Source organism: Molossus molossus, unplaced genomic scaffold (assembly GCF_014108415.1).
Source record: "Molossus molossus isolate mMolMol1 unplaced genomic scaffold, mMolMol1.p scaffold_m16_p_3, whole genome shotgun sequence".
NCBI lineage: Eukaryota > Metazoa > Chordata > Mammalia > Chiroptera > Molossidae > Molossus > Molossus molossus.
This window is the reverse complement of record NW_023425366.1, coordinates 16,440,125-16,458,031: the sequence shown is the minus strand read 5'-3', so window position 1 is coordinate 16,458,031 and position 17,907 is coordinate 16,440,125. Positions and strand designations below refer to the sequence as shown.

At 42.7% G+C, this 17,907-nt stretch overlaps 1 protein-coding gene across 1 annotated transcript in view; it reads left to right on the top strand.

Moving 5' to 3' along the window:
- CDH6 (cadherin 6) overlaps positions 1-17,907 on the top strand; it is a 130,091-nt gene that overhangs the window by 37,434 nt on the left and 74,750 nt on the right. The gene's annotated exons all lie outside the window — the stretch shown is intronic.

Here is a 17,907-nt window from a genome sequence, read left to right as displayed (position 1 = left end):
GCACCCCTTCCTCCCAAGCACAGAGTGTTACCTGCAGACACACTTCCCCTAAAGCAGGCTCCTCAAATCCCAAAGCTCCAATCTCTCTATCTAGGTCAGGGGCAGACTCGGAGGTTCTGTCTCGCGCTCCCCCACTTCTTCCCTTTCTTAAACGGAGCAAGAGATGAGGGAAGAGAAAGGAAGGGGCGCCCTCCACCCATCAAATCACATTTCCCAAACTCCCTCATGCTCTACCCTCCCTGGTGAATGTCGAAGATAATCCAGTGGGGTTTGGGAAGGAAATACTTGAACTTCTATATTAATTATTTTTGTCACATATACTTACAATTCATACCTGTGTTTGTTCAATACCATATACTGGCACTGGCCGGTTTGGCTCAGTGGTTAGAGTGTCGGCCCATGGACCAGAGAGTCCCGGGTTCGGTTCCTGCCAAGGGCACGTACCTCGGTTGCAGTTTGTCCCCAGGCCCGGTTGGGGTCGTGTGGGTGGCAGCCACTCGATGTGTCTCTCTCACATTGATGTTTCTCTCCCTCCCGCTCTATTTGAAGATAAATGCAAAAAAAAAAAAGTCCTCTGGTGAGGATAAAAAAAAAAATACCATTTACTGTATTTCCTACAGAAGTACATATTAGGGGGGTATATGTTTTACAGTTTGGGGAGGTCACTGTTCTAAATGTTCTGAAACAGAAACGTTGTCTGACTCTTGCCCAAGGTTCTGGAATGCACACCTGCACCCTCCCTGGCCGTGCATCAGAGCCCAGAACCCTAATGACTTCTGCACCTGTTTCTAAAGCTCACCGTCAAGGCTTCCTCCCGATCTGACATCTCTGGCCTTCAACCCGTATTCTTCTAAGTAGGCAAATATAGGTCCCATCCCAGCCACAAGATGTCAGTGTGCTTCTCAGCCCTGACTATCATCTGCCAGGCCTCCATGATCACCCACCTCCTGAGTTAAGGGATTCGAGCTGAGCCACCCAACATCTGGGCGAGCAACGCCCAGGAGCCCAGCGAAGATCCTGCGTAAGCTGCCAATCACTGCTGCAACAAATTACCACAACGTAGGCTCAAACCCTTCAACTTTGTTTAAATCCTCACCAGAGGATATTTTTTCATTTATCTTCAGACAGTGGGAGGGAGAGAGGGAGGGAGGGAGGGGGAGAGGGAGGGAAGAAGAAAGAGAGAGAGAGAGAGACGTCAATGTGACAAAGACACATCGACTGGTTGCCTCCTGCATGACCCCGACCAGGGCTGGGGACGAACCGCAACCGAGGTACGTGCTCTAGGCAGAAATCGAACCCATGACTCTTTGGTCTATGGGCTGATGCTCTAACCACTGAGCTAAACTGGCCAGGACAGAACCATACAATTTGTTATATTACAATTGCATTGGCCAGAAGTCTCACTGGGTTAAATCACTGTGTCCGCAGAGCTGTGCTCCTCTTGAGGACTCTGGGGGAGGATCCATTTCCTTTCTTTTTCCCACCTCTAAAGCCCCTGCATTGCTCACTCACCACCCTCTGTCTATCTGGTAAGCCAGCAGGGTAGCGCCCTCAAATCTCTTTCTCTCAGACTTGTGCTCAATCACATCTCCTTCTCCACCCACCTGCCTCCCTCGGATGAGGACACTTGTGATTATATTCAGACCCACTCAGATAATTGCCCTATCTCGAGATCCTTAACTTAATCACATCTGCAAATTCTCCCTGCCGCTTACGGTGACCTAGTCACAGGTTCTGGGGATGGAAACATGGACATCTTCAGGGGACCACTCTTCTGCTAACCACAAATCCCCTGTGCCGGCCTTGGGAGTTGAATCATCTGAAGAGGCTGCATTTGCCTTGATTCCAAACTTGGAGGGATGGAAACAAGTATGATCCCAGGGTTAGATACTCCTACGTTCCCATCCCCGATTTGCCAGTAACAAAGCTATGTGACCTTAAGCATGTTCTTCAACCTCGTCATGTTTCCTTACCTGTAAAATGGAGAAAAGCATACCTCATGTAGGGCATAAAAATGCTAAAGTATCCAGTATAATGACAGACCTGTAGTAGGTGTTCAATTAAGATTAATTCTTTTCACAATCTGATGCCACCGCTCCAAGCTCATATACCTAGCAACTGTATGGCATGTCCAAGGTCACTTGCTCTAACCATGTCATCGTTCCTCACCTACACAACAACCTGTGAGTTCCACGCTGTCTCCAAAAACTGAGTCTAGGGACGGTTAAGGGACTTAACTCAGTGATAAAGGAAGAAGGGGCAAAGCAAGTGTTTTTGACTCCAAGTCCTACATTTTTCTGTCCTAAATAAGATATTTGCTCTCTACTTCTGGTCACCATACTGGTCAGAAAGGAAGTTTTGGCCAAAGTAGATTGGTGTATAGGCAATGAAGCACGCTGCTTGCTGCAACTGTGAAGGGTGTAGGAAACCAGATGAGGACCCGGAGGCTGGGGAAACGTGTTCTCTCTCCGGAGCCGTCGATGTTTGTAACCAGCTGTTCCGGCAGCTCAGCTCTTCTAGTTGGATGGCTGTGCCACTTTGGAAGCTCAAAGTTCTCTAGTTCCCTAATACTGTTGGCTAAACCATAGTGTAGTTAAGATTTTATGTAATTAGAATTGTAACTCTCGCCCTGGCCGAGACCAGTGAGTGGCGGGTTTGATTCCGGTCAAGGGCATGTACCTCTGTTGCGGTTCATCCCCGGCCCTGGTCCAGGTGTACGGGAGTCAGCCAGTCGATGTGTCTCTCTCACATCAATGTTTCTCTCTCTCTCTCTCTCCCTCCCATTCTCTCTGAAGATAAATGAAAAAATATCCTCGGGTGAGGATTAAAAAAAAAAAGGGGAATTGTAACTCTGAAAATATTTGAGGATTAAAGAAAGTCCAGAGTCTACCTGAGGATTTCTTAGGGAAAGAATTAACTAAGAGAAAGAGAAATCCAATTGCCTACAATCATAGCAACTGAATAAATAGTTCACTTACTACTGGGGAGAATAAAAAGAAGTGTCTATTTGCTTTTGTTGTGCCCAACTGGGATGATTAAAGTGCAGCGTAACTATGGCCTGATGCTCTTGCCCTCGGTGACGTACGACGTTTTGCTATCCATCCTCCTGGCTGGTGATTAGCAGGCCCTTGGCTTGAACGCCGGTAGGACAGTTAGGATTGAGTCGAGTTATCTGTTCATAATTAAACTCCATCCTCCATACCCTTTGAACGCTGTGTTTGAGTTTAATACCAATGCTATCTCTACCACCACCGTCTCCACGCCAGAATCAGGGTAGCAATGACCCCCCTGTTGCAGAGGCCCCGGTTGGAAAGAATTTGCTTTCTCTTTGGCACGGAAAGCCCTGAAGTCCCATTTAGAAGCAGTAGCAAAGCCTGCGGCCTGTGTATTCCTCCAAGTCCTCGTGCAGGGGAATGCTGAGGGTCCCCATCGCAACTTAAAAGGAGATCAGCTCAACATACAAGGGGAGGAAGTGCTCTCTGTCCCTTTGAGAACTTCTCCAAAAGAAACCCGGAGAACACACTGCAGGGTGCTGGGTGTTGAATAAACATAGTGCACGGGCTCGTTGTGTAGCCATCACAGACAGAGAACAATCCAAAACCCTGGCTTATTTCTACTCCCTGTCAGGGAAACAGTCTCCCCAAGTATGTCTTAAGTGTTTTCTGTTAAACATCATTAAAATACACTTTCAGTTATTGTTATGAGGATTCAGAAGCATCAGGCTTCCTCAACAGGCATATTGTCTTGTTTCACCTGTAAGACATCCGCAGAAGGTGTTTAAGACCTTGAGGTAATGTACTTAACGAAGAACAAGAGAAGAAACTTATAGGCAAAGCAAAACAAACAAATGCATCACGAAAAAATGGAAATGATAAAGAAATGATTTGAAAAACCATTGGCAGCATAATCTTGATCCGGATCTCACACAGCCCAGCAAATCCATTCAGCTTCGTCAAAATCAAGATAACACTGAAGGGAAATCTGAGAGGTATACAAAGGTAGCTTAAAAATATAATACACAATCCAGGTAAAAACACTGTGCTAATTAATAAACCATTGTAGAAAATTTCACGAAATGTAAATAAAAAGATTAACGTAAATCTTTGGGCAAAATGCTTAAAGCCATGTTAAGACAATCAAATTTTAAATTTAATATCTAAGCATAGAAAGAATATGCTGGAAGCATGATATGCTCTTTTTAATTTACTTCCACTCACATGATTATATTTTAATTATAGTTTCCATTTGTTGAAAGTGCATTCTAATGCAACATTTTTCTTTTCTTCTGCCTCATTTTCATCTTTAGATGACTCAGCCTATAGTGATTTAAAGACCAAATGTTCAAACTCTCTGTAACAGTTCACTTGTGATACAATTAGAATTAAAATATGTACATGAAATTGGTATTTTAAGCAAATTATTGTGTATCTATATAGAGGTTTAGTAATAAGGAGCCGAGTAGCCTGGAGCCTCTAGAACCGTGTCTTCATTAGGCCTTGAGAATTTCTTTCCCTTTCTGTATCTTTAATGGATGGCTATTCCTTTGGGCCAGCATTCCCATGAATCATATTTAAAGCAATCGCAGTTCATTTTGAAATTGCATGTATGCTGCCTATGTAGCTGAACTACTGCCGTAGAGATGGAGAGGTGTTATGATGTCCAGTGTGGAACTCTCCCCATGGAGGGAAAATACTCCTGTCAGAAGCAGTGGTAGCAAGCCTACCATCATGTAATTTATTTGCAAATCACCCTGACTTTGTTTTCCTTGTTCTAGGGGGATTCTTATGGATCTCCCCATGTTTGACCTCTATGTCAAAGGACTTCTTCACACTTTACAACTTAGACATTACCATTTAGCTTCTACTTCTGGCCTCACACTGCTTTGTTTCCAACTCTTTAATTAGAAATGGTTAATTTTACTTCTTGTCTTAAGGCAAGGAGAAAATGAGTCTTAAACAGCATTAAGCTCCCATAAATATTTCACTTTATGCTCATTTCTGTGCTTCCAGCTGAGCTGTTTGAACTTCTCAAAAACGTGTTTCTGATCCCCTCAATTAAATACATAACAGGAAACAGTAAATTATCATTTTTACTAGCTGGTACTTTTTTCCAAACTTAAACTCTGGACATTTACATTTTTCCTTCCACAATGTATGTAACCCAAGCGCCGCGTGGTGGGCACCCTGTCCCAGGGCTGAGGAGACTGAGAGCACGGGAACTTTGGAGAATCTCGAGCTCCCTCAAGTGGATACATGGTTAAGGCACCCTTAACCCCCAGAAAGCGTCTTTGGCTGCACCTTCTATCCAGGACACAAACACTCCCCTATCCCAGTTGAGAAGCAGAAGAGGTTTCCTCTTTAAGCTTGAAATATTCCAAAAATAAATGAAAGAGTAAGCTAGTTTCCCAAGTAAATGAATATGAGTGGCCAGTGAAGAAATACCGAGTCAGGCTTTTTGACCATTGGTTTTGCCTGTGAGAATGTCGACTGGAGTTAATAATTACAATATATTCTACTAATTTGGATAAAATGCTAGTTGTTGAGGAAATTTCAAGAGGACACTTGCATAGCAGTTGGACTCTGTGCCAGGCGCTCTTCGAAGGGCTTCACATATATTAGTTCACTAACCCTCACAGCATCCCTTCAAAGGAGGTTCTTCAATAATCCTCACTGTACAGATGAGGAAACTGAGGCACCAAGAGGTTAAATAACTGTTCATAGGTCACAGAGCGGGAACATGGAAGAGCCACTATGTAAATCTAGGCAATCCAATGGCCACTATACCATACTTTTTTTTTTTCTTTGCATTTATTTTCAGATAGAGCGGGAGAGGGAGAGGCAGGAAGGGAGAGAGAGAGAAATATCAATATGAGAGAGACACATCGACTAGTTGCCACACACACGACCCCAACCGGGGCCAGGGATAAACTGCAACCGAGGTATGTGCCCTTAGCGGGAACCGAACCCGGGACTCTGGTCCACAGGCTGACACTCTAACTGCTGAGCCAAACCAGCCAGGGCTATACCATACTTTTTTTTTTTTTTTTATCCTCACCCGAGGACATTTATCGATATTTTTGTTCAGAGTGGGAGGGAGGGAGAGAGAGAGAGAGAAACATCGATGTGAAAGGGACACATCGAGTGGTCGCCACCCACACGACCCAACCAGGGCCGGGACAAACTGCAACCGAGGTACGTGCTCTTAGCGGGAACCGAACCCGGGTCTCTCCAGACCGCAGGCCAATGCTCTAACCACTGAACCAAACCGGCCAGGGCTATACCATACTTTTAAAATGCAATGAACAACGGAATATACACCAACGTACATGTGCATACAAAGACATATACATACATGCACATATATTCATACATGCATACACACACTTACATTGTTATTACCAAACTTTGCTTATTCTGTTTTTTTATTATTATTTATTGTTACTCATTACAGTTTCTGGTCAGCTCACCTCCTACTTTACTTCCATTATTCTGGCCTTGCTCTGTTAAGACCATGGGAAGCTGGCTTCCTCCATGGCCAAGGCACTTGCTGGTTCCTCTACTAGAAACTTCCACCAGTTCTTCCCATGAGTGGCTTGTCATGATTCCAGTTTCTTCACAGAGAGGTGCTCCTTGACCTTATATAAAGCAGCCACCCCTCACTCTGTAACTCAGTATCTATTTACCGTGTCCATTTCGTATGCATAGACCATCTCAATGATGCAAAAGTATATCACTTACCTGCCTGTGCACTTCACGGTCTGTCTCCGCCACACTGCAAACCCCACAGGGCAGGACTCTGTGTCTGTGGCATGTTAGGAAAACAAATTCACAACAAATTACTAAATTATTATCATTTCAATTTGGATGGCTTTTTAATTAATGAAAAAATCATGGTGATAATATCTCAAAATGCATTTTTCATAATGCTGTTTTGTTTTAAGTGTGTTCTTAGTAAATATTTTAAAAATTATCTTTATTACTGAGAGTATTACAGATATTCTCCTTTTTCCCCCATTGACCCCCTCCAACCTGCTCCCCTGCCCCCTCTCAGGCCTTCAACACACTATTATCTGTGAACACTGGTTATGCATATATGCCTATAAGTTCCTTGGGTAATATTTTGACAAAATATATTTTAAAGTTGAGGGATTTTTATAAACCTCTAGCCTAATAATTGTATTTAAGGGTATATTTTTATTCTTCATTAATATGTTAGTCTTTTCTGATGCTGTATCAAAAACTTATGACACTAAATTTTTAAAAACATGCAAATATTATGCTAAAATAATACAAGTAAAGGAGCTACATAAATTTGAACATTTCTATACATGAATAAAATTCAAAAAGACTCTCTTCCTGTATTTTTTAATGGATTGTGCCATGACGTACAAGTCTTATCACATATATTGAGTGATATGTGTGTCTGCTAATTAAGTCATATCTTCAAAGTTAGCAAAACTGTCACATATTAAAAACGGGGAAGGCCCTGGCCAGTTTGGCTCAGTGATATAGCGTCAGCCCACGGACCAGTGAGTTCAATTCCTGCCAAGGGCATGTAACTTGGTTGTGGTTCAAACCCTGCCCTGGTCGGGGTTTTGCAGAAGGCAACCAGTCAAAATGTTCCTCTCACGTCGATGTTTCTCTCTCCCTTTCTCTTCCTCTACCTAAAGATAAATAGAAAAAATATCCTCAGTGAAGATATAATTAATTAAAATAAATAAATAAATAAATACGAAGAAGTGTCCACAAAATGGTGATGCCAAAAGAAGTTACTGAGAGCTTAGATGCTATTGTTTGAATGTCTGCCATTTAGAATCTATAAATCTACAAGGGAAGGGAGGGGAAATTACATTCCAGTCCACCACTGGGTTCCCTGGCAATGTGGGGATCTCACTGTAAATCACAGAGCATCAGCATCCTTCCTTTCTCCTGCTTTGCTTCACTTCTTCTGTGAAAACCCTCCCCAACACCCTGCCCACAGATGCACAATTTATAGACAAACTTGTCTCCCTTTCTAGGGTCCAGGCCTTCTTCCTTAGGTCTCTATTATTATAATGATGATTAACCCAAATTGCATTTATATATACATGTATATACCCGAATATACATACATATATATACACACATATACATATATACATATGCATATACAGACACACATAGGTATATATAGATCTGTACACAATCATATATTCTTTACATATACTGATAACTGTATATAATTTTAGTTTTATATATACATATACCTTTATGGTTTTGAAGCTACGTAAGGCTCATTTTTTGCTCTATTAGAAAGTTAGAAAAATTCTACTTTTTCAGCCAATACATTATATCAGAGTCAACAACCACAAAGGAATAATTTTGTGATTTGAGTGGCTTCTCTGTGCCCATCTATTTGAAGGCATTATTGTCCAGTGATTTCATTTCCAAGTCGACAGTTTTATTGCCGTCTACCATCACGGTTCATTTAGAGGTTTCCTCTATTTGATTTCTACTATTCCCCCTTATTCTTCTGTCTCCGGTTTGCCGTAATGATAGTGAAAACTAACTACTCATACAATTTCTCTGCAAGCAGCTACTGGGCTAAGTGGGGGAAAATAACTTTTATGCGTGACAGATTGCCTAAACTTTTCGTTTTAGAGAAACAAGCCTCAAATGAGTAATTTATTTATAGCAATAAAACCAAATAAATAATTCTTTTCAAGAAACAAATGAGAGACGATCTCATTTCCAAACATATTTTTTTAATCTAAAATGAAAGGCTAAGAAATGAATATACTATTACATGCAAGAAGTTATACTTTAGTCACATTCTAGGATATTAATTAAGACAATTATATAATTTAAATTTATTATAAAATGCCCGCTTTATAGTGTCTGTATTCCTTTCATTAGAAGAAAGACATTATGGACATTCTGGGACATTAGTCACCTTATTTGTATTAATTTATAACTATTGTTTGTACTAATAGGATTAATATTTGCAGTTTTATTTGTTGTTAATTGCAAAGAATTTATTCCTTTTTGCCACTCATGTTTTGAACTATAGAAAATATTTGTCATATTTTTGAATAAGAAAAGCAGGTGTTTAAAAACATGTAACAATTTATGAAGTATAAACTTTATTAATGGTTGAAGTATAAATAGCAATCTTATACTTTGGCAAACCATTTTTCTTTTCTATATTCAATTGGCTAAATGTAAGTAATTTTCTTTAATTAGAGAAAAAATTAATGGGAACATTTGAAGACATCACTAAATAATGACAGGGCTCACATCAATTATCCTCATTGTACTTCGTAGTTTACTAATAACCACCTCAATCAAGATGCCTTTCAATGAAACAAACCACTCAACTTTGCTTTGGATTAGTTTGTAATGATGCCTGGAAGTATCGTAACATGGTCCCCTGCATGGGAAATGGCGTGAACACGATGTGGACAGAGGGGTGTGGAGCAGAACAGAACGGCACATTTCCGTCTGATCTAGTCCGCGTTCGGGGGCACACGGCCTTCTCGGGCTCAGCCACGCATCAGGGGTCATCGCACCTGCTCTGCCCTAACACACGCTTCCTGAAATCTCCTCCGACTTCTTTTGTGGGACTTGTTGCTTTTCATCTGTCAGGACACTTCGGGAGATCAAGACGAAAGCTCTGCTTAAAAGGGATCCCTTCCCGAGCCCCCTTTTTGAACTTGAGTGTGGTCACTATGAACCTCATGTGATCAAAAGAATTAGAAAATCTGGCTCCTCTCGCTGAGATTTCACGTCAATATTTGTGCCAACCTCTGAATGGAGAAGAGGGTCCGAATGTACCACTCTCTCCCCTAACTGTCTTTAATCACATTTGGTGCCTTATTCAATGTGATTCCTGATGCTAGGGAGTACTGTGGAATCATAGTGATAAATTGGTAAAGAGCAAAATCCATCTCATTTTGGAAGTAAATCCACATAGATTTGTATGTTAAAGACTGCATATCTGTGTAGCCACCTTATACTTTTAAACCTGCTGGGAAATAGCTGTTTGACAAGATAGCATGTTTAAGAATGAATGAACCCAGTTTGTGTATTTAAATCTCGCCTTGTTCCAGAGAGGATTTACAGCAGCGAACGAGGTAAGGGAAGCATACGGAATAATGGTTAGCAATCAGAGACGTGCCTTTTAGAAAAGTATGAATCGGGCACAGGGTTTAGGGTCTATCTTATCAGAAAGCAAAAAGGAGCGCTCAGCAGGCTCTCCAGGATGTTATATGACCCGAGTAAACCTGTGCCCACAAAAGAATGGCAGTGTCAGCAGGTGGTGATAGCTACCTGATTCCCCACACCCGATCAGCACCCCAGAACATATGGCATCGACTCGGCACCGTGCTGTCCCAATAGCTGTTCATTTACTTTCCCGAGAGGTCACGCCACTGTTCACCTCAGGGTCATGGGCAGGCTGGAGGCAGAACGATTCCAGTCTCTTTCTTCCATCAGGATGTTTATTCCTCCCAAAGAGTGATAAACTGAGCCTCTCTCCATATTTAATCTCCAACCCTGAACTCAGCATTTTTGATATGTTAGCCCCTGTTCAACCTTACCCATGTAATTAAAAATTGACTTTCTATTCTTGAGACACGGGTAAAAGAATGGATTTGACTTTTTTTTTTTTTTTTTTTTGCTGATACTTCTTTGTCTGTGAAATATGTTTCATACCCACAATTCTTCTCCTCCAAGCAATGTTCTCCCTCGTATTTTCTCCAGGAGAGAAAGCAGGATACACAGCAAGTTAAATGAACTGAAGTAACTGAAGACATTTCTGACCTCATATTGCAAAAATGCCAACATCTTATGCAACTTCTAGGAAACCCCTGAGTCTCAGTTTCCCAAACAGTCACAGAATGATAACACCCACCCCACAGGGTTGTTGCAATAGTTACAAACCCCAGAGATTTTTAAGGGCCTCTCACAAAGCCTGACAGAGAGAAGGTGCTCAGCAGGGGTCAAAGCCTCTTGTCTTTGGGCCCTTCCCGTAGTGAAAACTTGCAGGGGGGAAAGTATGTCAGGACCACCCAAATCTTTCTTCAGATATTCCTGTATTTGATGTTTTATTTTAGTAAGTGACAAATTGTTTTTTTACGGAGGCTTCATTACACAGGTGTGCTTGATTAATTCATCAGTTATTGGTGATTTTAAAAATTATCTTAAATTTTACATTTAAGGGTTTTTCAGTCTGGGATAAAACTATCAGATGGTGGTAGCTGACTTTAAAGCAGTCAAGCTGTACTATGTATTTCATGGGTTGTAAACACAGTCAACAGGGAAATTATATTGCTACTGCAGAACCCTCTGCTGAGAACTAAAATGCGCCCATTGCAAAGCACTATTTCAGAGAAAGGTCTTTGCTCCCCCTCTGTTCCCACATCCGCCCACCCCAAAGCCGGTCTACTTTCCCCCAACCTCAAAGCAAGTGCTCTTGGTTCAGTTTTCCCCTCAAAAACAGACAAGAGGTCTTCCTACATTCTTCCTCTCTTTCCCTTTTGTTTTCATTGCAATTATGCTAATTGTTTACTTACTGGTAATAAGAAAGTAGTGAAAGAATCACATATGTCTTTAAGAGAATAAAGACTGTAAGTTTTGAAGTGATAACAGACATAAAAGATTTAAATCTTTGAAAGTGTCACCTGGCCGGTGTGGCTCAGTGGTTGAGCACCAACCCATGCACCAAGAGGTCACCAGTTTGATTCCCGGTCAGGGCACATGCCCAGGTTGTGGGCCAAATCCCCAGTGGGGGGCATGCAGGAGGTGGCCAGTTGATGTTCTCTTTCATCGATGTTTCTCTCTCTAAAATCAATAAAGAGAGGGGAAAAAAAGAAGGCAGTGTCCACAAGTCCTCTGAAAGGCCACATTGAAAGTTTCCATCTTCTTATATTTCTCCTTTGGTTGGACAGAACTAACTCAATCATAAATAATTTAAACAAACAAAAAGACTTCTTATTTTATTTTACTTTTTTAAAATTTACTATCAATTTCAGAGTACTGTTTTCTAGTCCTTTTATTGCTTATATGCAGTGTTGTAGTTGCAGGGAAGGTAAAAGAAGCTATAGAGCTGGGCTGGCAGATTGATCCGTCTTCATAACATTGTTTCAACGCAAAAGAATTCTCACTGTGAGAATAGTGACATGAAATTTTGAATAGAGCCTAGTTAAAAGACTGGAAATACTTACATTGATTAATGTTTCTAAGGTGAAAAAATGGAATTCAGTGTTATCTAAAGTATCTTTACCTTCATTAGCATGACAGAATCCCTTAGAACTGTGCGGTCCACAGAAATGAAATAAGGGCCACATATATCATTTAAAATGTTCTTGTAGCCATTTAAAAAAGAAAAAAAAAACAAAAACCCTAGCCAGTTTAGCTCAGCAGTTAGAGTGTCGGCCTGTGGGCCAAAAAGTCTTGGCTTCGATTCCAGTCAAGGGCACAAACCTCGGTTGTAGTTCGGTCCCAGCCCTGGTCAGGGTCATTCGGAGGCAGACAATCGATGTATCTCTCACACATCGATGTTTCTCTCTCTCTCTCCCTCCCACTCTATCTGAAGATAAATGGAAAAACATTCTCGAGTGAGAATTTAAAAATTAATTAATCAATTAATTAATTAAAATAAAAATAAAAAGATTAGTTTTTATAATATTTTATTTAACCTAATATATCCAAACTATTATCATTTAAACATGTAAGCAACATTTTTAAAATTACTAATGACATATAACTCTTTTTTTTTTTGCTTGTTTTGATTTTTTTGCACCAAGTCTTCAAAATCTGGTATGTGTTGTACCCACATCTCAGCTCAGACTAGCAACACATCAAATGCTCAATAGACACATGTCACTAGTGGCTGCTGCACTGGGCAGCACAGCTCTAGAGACGTTTGCCTCTTCTCTGTGCTATGATCTGTCAGTTTTTTCTTAATCTTGTCCTTAATTGCATTATAAGATATTCAGAAGTTAAAAGTTAATCTGAATATTGGGTCATACATGTATTCTCCAAGTATATTTAGGGGGCACAAAACGACACACTTAAGTAGCCAAATGTCCAAACACAGTTTTTACTGACAGCTGGAGGAACGAGGCCATTCACACTGTAGAAGATAACGGGTGGGTTTTCCTTTAGAGCATCTGTTTCAACACACCATGGATGTGGTTTCAGAGTCAGAGCCTTCCTCTGCAGGGCATCGTGATGGCAGGTGTGTATTGAAATCTGCTAAAAGTGGAATTGGGGGGGGCAGGAATAGTATGAGAATCACAGAATTTTATAGCTTGAAAGGTTCCTACAGGATATCATCGCCAACTCTTATTTTACAGTTGAATAAACCGAGGCCTAGAGAAGTCAGGAAACCTGCTAACAGCCGCAGAATCCACTAGGAACACAGAGAATAGCAACCAGTTTCCTGACTCCAGGTTCAGGCTTATTTTATTTTGTGAATAATGAGAATCGATGTAGTTATTGGTCACACACTTTAGATGATGACCAAATCCATATTACCAATCCATACTAGTTCAGTGGAAGATTATTTCTCCATTTGTATTCAGAATTTTTTAAATATAAAATATAGCTCACCGGAAGTCATTGCTATAAAGCTGTGAAATGGTATGAAAGAGCATTCTCAGAAGAGGAAACAAATGTTTATAAACGAATGGTTGCTAGACCCATTAGGGTCTGTCCCGATCAGAAGGAAGCGTGCTTTGCAAATACTGCTTCTCTTCTCCATGTGGGCAGTTTCAGGGTGGTGCATGTGATGAAAAGTGAGGTATCTGGCCAGGCAAAGGCACAGCATTCACTTTAAAACTCACTTGCACAAAAGTCGTCTATTAGAAGAGCCACAGAGGAACCCACAGCTCTTTGGTGTTGGGATGAAACGTGCATTCCTGTTTCACCAGCCTTCGCTTTATCAAGGAATGGTCTGCCCTCTCTCTAGACCAGAAAAAAAAGCACATAATTTTAACACAGAGAAGTCTTCAAATAGTCTTTTAGATAAATGAAAAGAAGTTCACTGTCTTTCTCTTTTTATTCACATCAATTCGTTACTTGTGAATTTTTTCTGCAAAAGGGGAAATGAACTGGGCAGCAGGTCTCAGAGTAGGGAGTGAGGAGCACTCATCCTCGAAGACAGTCTAGGGGGGAAAGAGGGTCCGCGGACTTAGAAGCCTGTGAAATCCTGCTCTCTGGATCGCCGTGATAAGCTCCACCACACGCTTACGCATAATAAAAGCTGTGAGAAGTTCTGTGGTAGAGAAAAAGCTCTTCCCAATCCAGGTTTACCCTGGTTACTTGATCATAGAGATTTTTTTTTCTTCTGGAGTATCTGTAAACAGCCCATGGAACTAGATTGCTGTGCGACACACTTTAGGAAATGCTAACGTTGTGTGTTTCTTTCTTCAATTTGGGGGAAAGAGGTAGAAGTGTGTGTCAGACCAGAAGCAAGGGTTCATGGAGGTAAGCGAGGAGCTTTTCCACTATCAGTGCCTGTGGCATCTTGTCCCTCAAGGAGAGACAAGGTGGTAGGACACGGCCAGGTCATTTAGGTCATTCTTGGAGCCAACATCCCCTTAAAATCCCAAGTGTGGCAGCCCATCAACAACTCCTCCCTCCTCCCCTTATGACAACTTCACTCTTCTCAGACTGCCCACCAACTACCAAGAAGACGCATAGCAATTTTTGTTCATGAAGATAAATTGGTTTCTCCCGCAATGAGACAACACAATGCTGAGATTCATTCTGATTATTCTCCACGGTCACATTGTGACACAGTGAAAAGAAGGGATGGTGTGACTGTGATGTCACTCCAAGTTGTGATTAACAGAGTCAAACAGCTTTCTGCTTCATAAAATGGTTTTCTTTCTTCTTCAATGGCTACACTCTTTCATGCTCTCTTGAATCTCTCCCACCCTATTTATCTTGGGCAAACTCCATAACGTTTGGTTGCCTTGGTATTTTTATAGTCTCAAAGAGTCCTGTCCAGTGGGAAGTTCCAACGTGACATCTGCCCTACACCTCCCTCACTTCCTCAGCCACAGTCAGGCTGTAGCACCAGGGAGATAGAGTAGAGACAGGCTATTCCTCTCCTCCTCCTTCCCACCAACCTTCCAGTCCTAGATCCTCATCGCCAGGTGCAGAGAAGAGAAAGATGGACAAAGCAAGCACCTCTCATCTTACTGCTCATGCTGTCGCTTGGCCATCAACGCGGTTTGATGCGTTCAAAGAAAGCTCTCACATATAAACCAAGTGTCAGTGTTTCAGGCATCCAACAAGGGTTTGCCAATTGCAGTTTGCTGGTGAGAGATCCACTCCAGCTCGGCCTCTTCCAACCCTTGTGCTTGGATCTCCTCATCCAGAAAACATCCCTCCTGGATAGAATACAGACATAAAGGTCTACAGCCAGGCTCTCTTCTGAAGAGTGCCACTGACCCATGGGAAAATCACACTTTTAAGGGCTTTGTAATTTGTTGGGGTAATGCCAGCTGCTATAACAGACGACCATGAAATGTTCAGTGGTTTAACCCAGTAGACATTTATTCCTCTTTTAAGTCAAGTCCAAAGAGGGTGTCCTTGGCCAAATGAGGGTGGCCTCTGCCATCCCGGCTCCTGCTACCTTAGAGCTCGGCCCTCCTCTCTTGCCCCGGAATTCTCAGCTTCAGCAGATTGTGTGGGAGGTTTTCCTAGGCTGGGCCTGCAGGTAGCATATAACGCTTCCCTCATAGGCCATTGACGGACCTCACTCACATGCTCAGATCCTGCTGCCAGGCTAGAAACCGTAGTCTAGCCATGTGCCAGGGAGGAAAAAGGAAATGAGTTTTGGTGAATGTACTGCAGTCTCCGCCATTGTATTCCGCTCATCTGTTGACTTTCACCACCTTACATGCAGTTCTAGGAATCATTCAAGAGGGTCCCAGGCTCCTCTTAGCGACTATTGTGAAGCACAACCCTGCTGTCCCCTGACAATCAGGATGGATGCCACCACACGGAGATAGCGTTTTCCCTGTTGACCCAGTGGCCTGAGGAGCCCAGTAATCAGTTGACAGTTTCAACAGTCAAGTACATGGACCCACTGTTAGGTCCCATAGTGGACACAGTTTTTGTTTGTGTCATGAGATTTTTAAACCAGCAAAACTCAAATCGGCGGGACCGGGAGATAAAATATTTACAAGTGAGATTTAGATGGAATAATGAGAGCTACCATTCTGCCCCAGGGCTTGTGTTTACGGAGAAACCGCACCATATGTTATTCGCTAGATCAGAGCATCCTGTGGGACAGGAACCTGATCTCACAACGCTGTCTCCCAGCGGGGGCTACAACTGAGTTTTAATAGGTCAATCCACTCTTCTTTCAGACCAGCTGCTTCAAGGTAATAGGGGACACAGTAAAAGCCAGAAAACCCCATGGTCCCCACCCTGTGAAAGAAGTTTCTTGTTCAGAGCATTGTGAGTGGCTAGCTATAACACCGACTACCGCCATGTGAATCCATGGTGGTAGTAGTGGCAGAATCGTGGGGTTCAGGGGGAGCCAAACTATGTCCAGGAGAGATGATGAGGACTGAGAACTGAGTTGCAACCAAGTTGCTGCCTGGTCTTCCCTACAGAAAGGTAAGAATTTCTTTGGATTTTGTAGACAGTGTAACATATCTGTACATGATGCCCTAATTCACTGTCTGCTTAAGCTGTAAGACTTTAAAGAAGTCCCAGGCAAGCAGGGACTAATTCTAATCAGCTTATAGGGTGACTCCATTTTACTACCCTCACTGAGAAAATGACCACAAGTTGGTTCACAGATCTATGGACCCACTGGGCCCACTGAGAGGTAAACCTGATCCAAAATTCCACCTTCCCTGTACTTCCCGATACCCCCATCATGACCAGGGTAGCAGTCCTGGACCCCGGGACTTTCCTCAGCTCAGAGGCAGCGTCCATGTGCCCACCCCAACTCCAGTTGCTGAGTATACAGCTGGAATGGATAAACCCAGGGGTGAGTGCCTACATCAGCCCCCCAATTCCTGGAATGCAAGCCTTGTAATAGAAAGAGCCACGCTAATGACGACCCCTCTCGCTAACGAAGTAAACCAAAAGCAATACCAATACAGTGGCGTTTCAGAGATACGTCACTATCAACAGTGGGAGGAATCTGGGGTCACCCCTTTCCTGGTACACAGAAGCTCAGTAAATGGCTACAAGTCCCCCAGGGAAGGCTGGAGTCTAATCTCAAAGGCTCCAAACCTCTTCTTCAGTCACAGTGACTAGGTCTAGGAATGGCCTCCAGGCTTGGATTTGCTCAGTGGCGTGACCGCCCATGGGGTGATTCTGCCCCCCAACTCTGGAGTTTTTCAGCTGGATAGATCCAGGACAATCTTAGACTATCTGCTTCCGTCCTAAGATCTCTGTGATCTCTTAGCCACCCCAGAAATTTCTGAAGGTCACCTTCCTTGGACCAGCACTCTGGCCGGGGTGTCTGTGATGACCCACGTCGACCCTGGAGGTCGCATGCTGCACTCCGGCAGTCTCTGGTCAGCACAGCAGCTAAGAAGCCATGTCATCACCAGCCTACAAGGGACAACTCTTTCTGACACATGCCCAGTCTCTGTGTTCCTCTCTACCTGGTATAACAGCCTGAGAATCCATTCCAAATCACATTCCTCAAAATCTTGCAGTTGTTTTTCATGTGAGAGCGTCCTTCTCCTGGGCCTGGTTTTGTAACTGGCCCCATGCAGCCTGCTGAGGTCGGCTGCTGGACACAGGGCTAGAGGCGATGAGAGTTGGTAAGGTGCGGACCTGAGAATCAGTACCCCTTGCCAGGTAACTCTCCCTGTTTGGGGTTACTAGGCAGTCTTCAAGCAAGACTGTATCTGTCTCAGTGCACAGAGGAAAGGTTGATTTTTCCAGC